We start from the raw sequence: 9,663 nt of genomic DNA, 5'->3' as shown, positions 1-9,663 counted from the left end.
TAAAAGGACTGCTGTTCATCAATTGGATAGATTAGTAAGAGATTTGGGGAGACTTCCCACCTCACCGCACTTCAGCTGTAGCCTTCACTTAGTTGTTTCCTTCCAGGCTCCGCTCGGCGAAGACGCGCGGCTACATGACAGTGCCGCCGCATACACCCCATGCTTCCCGGCTCCTGGGGCAAAGCTGGAGACCCCCCTGTGGCCGCCACCGATCCAGGGGGTCCCAACAAGCTGCACTGTGGCAGAGAGCCCCTATAAGGCCCCCTGTGCTCCCAAGGGAAGCCCACCGAAAAGACGAGTAGCGGACACGCACGTCCATCAACTTCGGGGACCGGAAGTCGTCTCCAATGTTCATTCCATCTTGAACATTTGTGCAGAAAAAGTTAAAGCAAAGAGAAGCTCCATTCATGGAGACAACAACTGCAATAACAAGATCAAATCACTAACCAAACCAAACGTTGTCTTGAACTTCATGACATAACCAGTTCTGTGATTAAATTGAACAGCAAATTGAATAAATATATTATGCCTAGGTCTTGTGATATTTGGAAAACTTATCTGGATATTGGCAAATACATTTATAACATAACATTTTCTTATATAACATATAAGAAAATCAATGGTAACTTTTTGTTTAATAAGCTGAGCAAAATTTCCCCTATAAAATGCTGGAAAATATGTTGATCAAGACATCAAAATCACGGACGGTTTTATTGACTTTAAATAAATGTTTTAGTTTGGGCTGTTAAGGAAATGTCTGTGTTTAAATTGGCAAAGAAATAAAGCAAATGTTAGGAAAAGACATTTGACTACAAAACTATTTGTATGAGTCTAAAATTGGCAAATTGGCAGAAAAGCCACAATGTGAAAGCATTTGTTTCAAGCTGTCCCTAGGTAAAAGTTTTGGCCTTTTTCAAACTATTATAAATCTTTGGAGTTTATATGAGGAATGAACAGTTTTGCCTCATGTGATTTATTGCAAATGTGATTTTTTGTCTTGTTTTGGGTTATCTAGCTTTCAACTATTGCAAAAGATAGACAAACTAATCGATTGAACCAGGGCAAAATCTTCACAACATTAAAAGTTCTACGTAAGTTCTTTGTGTTTTTCCCCAGTTTTTGAGTTGGTACAAAACAATCGTGGCACAATATTTGTGCTCCATTAACAATTCCTAATGCTTCAATTACATCTGCTCTGAGTCACTGCCAAGTTGGATTGTCCTGATTTATGAGGGTCCTATTCATTACAGGCAAACTAGTTGGTTTTTCCTCTTGGCTCTTCTGCCATTCTCTTTTAGCGGCCACTAGACAGCAGGAAAAACACACTTCAATCAGGGCATGCAGCAGGAATGGGTTGGGTCAGAGTTTAGGGCTCTGCTAGGTTCCTTACACTAGCTTGGCTACCTCTCTTCTCGTTCTACATTTGGTAGAGTGGGTACTAGACCTAGGCACCAGATCTTAGAGGATGCCAAGATTGAAAAAACTTCTAAAATACACAATGTGAGTATAAAATCTGATCTTTAAAAACATAATTTTATTGAGCATTACAATTATATGGGTGAAAGCTACGGGGGAAAAAAGAAAGATAGCAAGTGCAGAAAAAATAATAATATAAAAGGAAGAACAGGAAAGAAACAATAAGAATGTAAAATAATATAACAGAGAAAAACAAGAAAATATAAAGAAGTAATTTCCCCCTTTGTCACAACAGTCATAAACAATTTTAACAACATGCTACTTTCTGTCAGGTGACAGGAACCAAAAAAAGGCATGAAGAGTTACTCAGAGTAGATTTGTTTTATTGTTGCTTGCCTGTAGACAGGAATCTTGCCAGACTAAAACATAACTCTGCTTAACTATTAGATATACCCCATGAAGAGTGGGGCATGGGGGTGGGTGGGTGGAAATCCATCCTGATTCTTTTCTTGCATACCAAGGATTTCAGGCTAATATGATTCTTACATCTTTGGGAAAGATCTTCCCCTTTCTGTAACTCTGAACCACATTCCACCATGCTTTCTGTCAAAATAGAACAAATGCTGTCTTCATACCATATCACATATCCTATCTATTGACAAATCCTTAAAATTATGTCTTTCAGTCCTAGTCATCAAAAACCCTTTAAAGATTACCAGTGATAACATATCTATTTTTAAACTTGATCAAATAAATCAACTTCATCTTTCTTCCCTTTATTTTTTAAACAATCTTGGTCTTTAATCTCTTCAACAATTGTCTTAAAATTTGATTTCTTTTCTTTTTCGTTGTCCTTCTCACCAAGTCTTTCAAACCTTTAGCAGGTATCTTTTTGTAAATCGAATATAGGAAAGCTATCCAGATCATTCTTCTGACTTATTATTTGTATGTCCCCTTTAATTATTAAAACAACATTGGGTTTCATTTATATACCCAGCATTTCATCTTTTTCTAGATCATTCTTGTAGCCAGTCATTTTAAAATCCATGTTCAAATCTATTTTCATCTTAAATGGTAAAATATGTTCCTGTTTGTAACAACATCATTCACACACAGTCAATATGTAATGACGTTCTTAATATTAATTATTGAATTCATTGTTCACAAATATTCTTCAATACGTTCAATGTGTAGCTATTTTCTCCATCCTGAGTTCACAGGTCAAATAGATGCTCTTATCCTTTAATTATAATCTTTATAATTCCTTCTCCCCTGGTGTACAGCCTTCAAAATTACATTTATCATATTATTTTCCTGGAATTAAAACACCAGCACCATCCATTTCCCAAGGGAAGGATTATTTCAATTAATTTTGAGATCCATCTTAGTCTGTTTATAACTTTCCAAAATTTTCCAAAAACAATACTCTAACAATACTGAATGCCATCAGTCTTGCCATCCCAAACATTCTTAATATTTGAAAAATAGTAAATAGCTAACTCTAAAGATGATTAAGAAATGACTACGGTATATATACACTATATTGCCAAAAGTATTCGCTCACCCATCCAAATAATCAGAATCAGGTGTTCCAATCACTTCCATGGCCACAGGTGTATACAATCAAGTACCTAGGCATGCAGACTGTTTTTACAAACATTTGTGAAAGAATGGGTCGCTCTCAGGAGCTGAGTGAATTCCAGTGTGGAACTGTGATAGGATGCCACCTGTGCAACAAATCCAGTCGTGAAATTTCCTCGCTCCTAAATATTCCACAGTCAACTGTCAGCTGTATTATAAGAACGTGGAAGTGTTTGGGAACGACAGCAACTCAGCCACGAAGTGGTAGGCCACGTAAACTCGTCCAACATCAGTGTGTGACTTCACAAATGCGCTTCTGGAAGAATGGTCAAAAATTCCCATAAACACACTCCTAAACCTTGTGCAAGCCTTCCCAGAAGAGTTGAAGGGGGTTATAGCTGCAAAAGGTGGACCGACGTCATATTGAACCCTATGGATAGGAATGGGATGTCACTTACAGTAAGCTCATATGCGAGTAGAGGCAGGTGAGCGAATACTTTTGGCATTATAGTGTAGCTTACATTACAACTGTGGGCATAGTTTGGAATCCCACTCTTCCCAGCCACTTCTCTCAACAGTTGACCAAAAACACTGGTTCTTACATTCTTACATTCTATTTGTGAGGAGTAGCATGATCCCACCATTTTTTTTTATTTTTCCAGAGAGATTTTGTCAGCAAAATCCATCCTGTGTCCTCCAATTTCAGTTATAATACTGTCTCTGCTTCTTCAAAATATATAGCTTCCCAGATCCTCACTGGCAGTTCCCTGAAATTCTGATCATCTTTCCTTGTATCTCAGAAAACTTGGATTTCCAGAAATTTGTAATATTTTAGAAGCAAGACAAAGATCTGACAGGAAGGTACTCAGTGAGTGAGTTGTGTGAATATCAGCTTATTAAAGTTGCATCTAGAAAAGCAGTAAGGGTGCACTCTGCACCAGCACAACTGCATGTGTTAAATAAAGTGTCAGCAAGTGTTAAATAAAGTGTCAGTTCTAGGCTGCATCAACAGAGGGATAGAATCAAGATCATGTGAAGTGTTAATACCACTTGATAATGCCTTGGTAAGGCCACATTTGGAATACTGCATCCAGTTTTGGTCGCCATGATGTAGAAAAGATGTGGAGACTCTAGAAAGAGTGCAGAGAAGAGCAACAAAGATGATTAGGGAACTGGAGACTAAAACATATGAAGAATCGTTGCAGGAACTGGGTATGTTTAGCTTAAGTGAAAGAAGGACTAGGGGAGACATGATAGCAGTGTTCCAATATCTCAGGGGTTGCCACAAAGAAGAGGGAGTCAAACTATTCTCCAAGGCACCTGAGGGTAGAACAAAAAGCAATGAATGGAGACTAATCAAGGAGAGAAGCAACTTAGAACTGAGCAGAAATTTCCTGACAGTTAGAACAATTAATCAGTGGAACAGCTTGCCTCTAGAAGTTGTGAATGCCCCAATTCTGGAAGTCTTTAAAAAGATGTTGGATAGCCATTTGTCTGAAATGGTATAGGGTTTCCTACCTAGGCAGGGGGTTGGACTAGAAGACCTCCAAGGTCCCTTCCAACTCTGCTATTGTATTGTATTATTGTATTGTAAATATAATTTTGTAGAATTGTAGCTATATGACAATAATAGGAGCTGTAGTAATTAAAATTATTTACTGTGATTCATTGATCCACAGCAAATAGGGTGAAAATATCTGAGAAGAGAAAACAAATTGTCCTGGTTTTAAAATCATAAGCATAAAGCTTAAAAAATTGAAGGAAAAAAGAAACAAGAAATTCCTAACAAATTTGAATGATAAGCAAAATCATAGGGGGAATAGTCTTCAAATAAAGTTGGTCTTTCTTCTTTTCACTAAATCAGTTTGTACAGATGGCATAAAGAACAATCCTAACTGAAAAAAATGATTCTAAAATGAGTGTAAATGATGTTATGAAGAGGAACCCATTTCTGCAATCACATAGTCATAAAAATATAGCAATGAATCAGTCATATTCTCTTTAGCAGATTATTCTGTGCTTCAGGTAGATGGTCATATACTGTAATTCAGCCTGTAGTGTAACACACACAGTTATCAACTATTTGTATAATTAAAAGTGCTACCACATCATACTGGTCTTAATGATTTACTTACATGTGGCTCACTGCTCATGAGAAAATAGCAAAAAGTAAAATAATTAGTACCTATGTAGATTTATAGTGATTCTGGATTTTTTATTCTAATCAAACACTAAATATTACATAATAATTAGGATGCAAAATTATCTGTGTGTATATAGGTACCTGTGTGCATACACACAGATATGATATCTCTGATAAATAGAAATTTCATTGCATAAGAAGATTTTTAAAATTAGTTTACATACTGTAAGTCAAGTTTTTCTTTTCAATCTTATTGTTTTGAGGTTCAGATCAAGGACTTATGGAACCCAAACAGGAAGGAATAAGGTTTTCAGAGTGGAGTGCAAATCTATCCCTACTGAGGTTAAAAACAGCATTCCTATTAATTTCAAAGTAATTAGGATCAAAACCCTTCCTGTTGTGACCATGAATGGCTTTGAATTCACAGTTCTTCCAAGAAAAACAGACAATGCCAATTTCTCTGAAACTTTCTCTACCGCTCTACCAGAATCCCAATGTAGGAAGAAGCTATTGTGACTCAGACTAATATGGCTAGCCATCTGCCTGCCTGCTGGCCTACTGTGAGCTTTCTTTGGCATCCTGATGCAAATATGATCCATTCACCACCTTCTTCCTGAGCTTTCCTGATGCTAAAACCTCTTGACATTCATTGCCATGTCATCCATCTCCTACTGTGATTCTTCCTGGAAGGTGTCCTGCCAGACTAAAATGGTAATTGCTGCCCTATTTACTATTAGTTGTGGATTAATTTGTTCTCTAAAAATCCCATTGGTATGTATGATTCTTATCCCACTGTTACCTTAATTACTATCAGCCTTTCTCCCAGTGATTCCCATGAGTAGGATAGAAAGCAGAAAGAGCTAGAAATGCAGCAGGAGGAGGATTTATAAAGGTTTGCATCACACAACTAGCCTTAATAAAAGTGTACTTTTGCGGGAAATTGAAAATAAGTACAGAACGAACAGTTGAACTGTAGAGGGCAGTACTTGATGGCAGAATAAGTGATTTCAAATTGAATTCAGAGTACAAATATTAGAAATGCAGTATCTTATACAGCTGCATATAGCTTAAGAAAGTTGTCCAGGTAGATAACTATAATACTTTCTCTGTTTTTGAATACTGCACTTAAGGCATCCAATTTTATTTTTGTTTACATTTTGGGCATTTGCAATGGCAAAATGAAATTCCCACTTCCTCGCTCCTTTTTTAGTAATCTCTCTTAGTCTCTATTTTTTTTCCAAATTCCAAATCTGATTACTGTTTGGAAATATGGTTCTACATGTTGGTCTCTGCTATTAAAGTTTCCTAGAGATGAAAGAGAGGGATGCGGTGGCTCAGTGGCTAAGATGCTGAGCTTGTCCATCAGAAAGGTCGGCAGTTCGCTACTAGCGCTGCATGTAATGGAGTGAGCTCCCATTACTTGTCCCAGCTTCTGCCAACATAACAGTTTGAAAGCATGTAAAAATGCAAGTAGAAAAATAGGAACCACCTTTGGTGGGAAGGTAACAGCGTTCCGTGCACCTTTGGCATTTAGTCACGTCGGCTACATGACAACGGAGACATCTTCGGACAGTGCTGGCTCTTCGGCTTTGAAAAGAGACGAACACCACGCCTTAGAGTCGGGAACGACTAGCATATATGTGCGAGGGGAACCTTTACTTTTAGAGATGAAAGGGAAAAACGTATTAAATTAAATGAAAACTGTTTGTCCTTTCTGCTTTTATGATTCTACTTTCAGATGGGACAGAATAGACACATAATCAAACAGATTTCATATTGAGTCTTAATTTTACTACTTTCTAGTTTTTGTTTCTCCAAGAAGATGGGCACTTTGACTTTCAAAATTACACAGAGTAGCCAAGAATTACAGCAAATCTAAGAAGAATTAAATGAATCAATAATGTCATTCGGGAAAGGCAAGTTGATTAATTGATTCTCTTTATAGCTGCATCAAAAATACGTTAGCATTGTTTCTGGACTCATGATAGAGCTGATAATAAAAAGGATTTTAAGGACATATGGTTTAAAAAAAGTAATTTGGTTCTGCATAACTGGACTGGCTTCTGTTTTTCTTTTCCATGATGAATCTAGTTTTTACTGTGATGGTGAATTAGATTTAAACTGGATGCTTTCTTTAAAAAAATGCAAAAACAAAATCAAAGCAACAAAAGTTTGAAAGGGCAGGGTAAAGGTTTTATGGTGATGCTTAGAGGCAAGATTTCCTACACAATTCGTTTAATTTTCTGCACTATTTTTAATATATCTTATTAGTAGCTTGTTGATATTAGTGATAATGATGATCAGGATAATGATTTCTTTAATACAATAGTAGAGTTGGAAGGGACCCTGGAGGTCTTCTAGTCCAACCCCCTGCCTAGGCAGGAAACCCTATACCGTTTCAGACAAATAGCTATCCAACATCTTCTTAAAGACTTCCAGTGTTGGGGCATTCACAACTTCTGGAGGCAAGCTGTTCCACTGATTAATTGTTCTCACTGTCAGGAAATTCCTCCTCAGTTCTAAATTGCTTCTCTCCTTGATTAGTTTCCACCCATTGCTTCTTGTTCTACCCTCAGGTGCTTTGGAGAATAGTTTGACTCCCTCTTCTTTGTGGCAACCTCTGAGATATTGGAATAATGCTATCATGTCTCCCCTAGTCCTTCTTTCTCTTAAGCTAAACATACCCAGTTCCTGCAACCGTTCTTCATATGTTTTAGACTCCAGGCCCCTAATCATCTTTGTTGCTCTTCTCTGCACTCTTTCTAGAGTCTCCACATCTTTTTTACATCGTGGCGACCAGAACTGAATGCAGTATTCCAAGTGTGGCCTTACCAAGGCATTATAAAGTGGTATTAACACTTCACGTGATCTTGATTCTATCCCTCTGTTGATGCAGCCTAGAACTGTGTTGGCTTTTTTGGCAGCTGCTGCGCACTGCTGGCTCATATTTAAATGGTTGTCCACTAGGACTCCAAGATCCCTTTCACAGTTACTACTACTGAGTCTATTCTGTTTCACCTCAACATGATCATGGTACCAAAGGGTCAATAAAATATTTCTGTGCTTGAGTGCATCATCATCATGTCCTGTGCAGAGCACATTGGGAAGCAAGCATTTTCCTTAGTGCATCTAAGACTTTAATTAGATTTTCATCACAGGCTGGGGGTAGGTTTTACATAATTCATCATATTTCTGTTTTTTGTTCTGGCATATCTGGCTTTCATTTTCATAACACAAATTGGTCAGAAACACTTTCTTATATACAGCTTTTTTACTTCTTTTCACAGAGTTTTTCCACATACAGGCACATGCTACCACATATCACCTATGTTTCCAGGCTTTGCGCAACTTAACATTTTGGTTTCCATTTTCCCATTTTTAATATCAAATTCATTTCCATACTCTATTTCCCCCTATTTATGCATAACTTGCAATCATTTGATGTACTTTCCCTGTTAAAACCAAGGTTTGGTTTTTGAAACTTTGATGTTCAGATTCTTACTCTATATTGCATCACAGAGCCTATCTAACATTCACTAGTTAGTCAGTGATCTTTCAGAATGTGTTACCATTGTTGTATCCTCTTTTTCTAATTGTCATAATAAATAATAACACCAGGAATACTTTTTGATACATTTCTCTTCTCAGTTAATAACATGATACTGGTAGTCCTCCACTTACAAACAACAATGGAGCCCAGCTGTTAAGTGACTTTTGCCCCATTTTATGACCTTCATGCCACAGTTGTTAAATGAATCACTGCAGTTGTTAAATTAGCGACACAGTCATTAAGTCAATCTGTCTTACCCATTAGCTTGTCAGAAGGTTGCAAAAAGGGTTCACATGACCCAGGGACACTACAACCGTCATAAATACCTGCCAGTTGCCAAGTATCCAAATTTTAATCACGTGACCATGGAGATGCTGCAATGGTGGTAAGTGTGAAAAGTCACTTTCTATAGTGCCCTTGTAACTTTGAATGGTCATTAAACAAAGGGTTGTTAGTTGAGGATTACCTATTTTGGTTACATAGGGAATATAGGACAAAAAATAATAATTTTGTGCAAACCAGACTGCATTTTTTCACCAATCTGTTTTATACAACCAATTTTGTTGTATTTAAGTACAATGACAATAAAGATTATACTTATGGGGTAAGTGAGAAGATAAGGCCTATCCAGAAAATCTACTACTTCAGATCATTAAAACAAAAGAACCAGCATCAAAGCCAGGTTGGCTAAATCAAAGCACTTTAGGTTCTCTCTCCTGCCATTAGTGCTTGTGCACTCCAGAGATGTAGTCCCATTCACTCTACCAGTCTGTAGCCGCAGATGCATAAACTGCCAATGGAGGCAGATGCCTTTTCTCTCCTTCTTGTGGGTGGGTGTCTTTTCTCTCATCATACTCAATGTAAAATAAAAGAAGGCTGCAAGCTGGGCTGGCCTGGGCAGTACTGGTTGGAGAGGAAATTGCACCCATGCAGTTTTTTGCAAGTGTTGAATAAGTCGTTTGCTACTGCAAAC

Source organism: Natrix helvetica, assembly GCF_964273705.1.
Source record: "Natrix helvetica genome assembly, chromosome: 1".
NCBI lineage: Eukaryota > Metazoa > Chordata > Lepidosauria > Squamata > Natricidae > Natrix > Natrix helvetica.
This window is presented reverse-complemented; position numbering follows the sequence as displayed.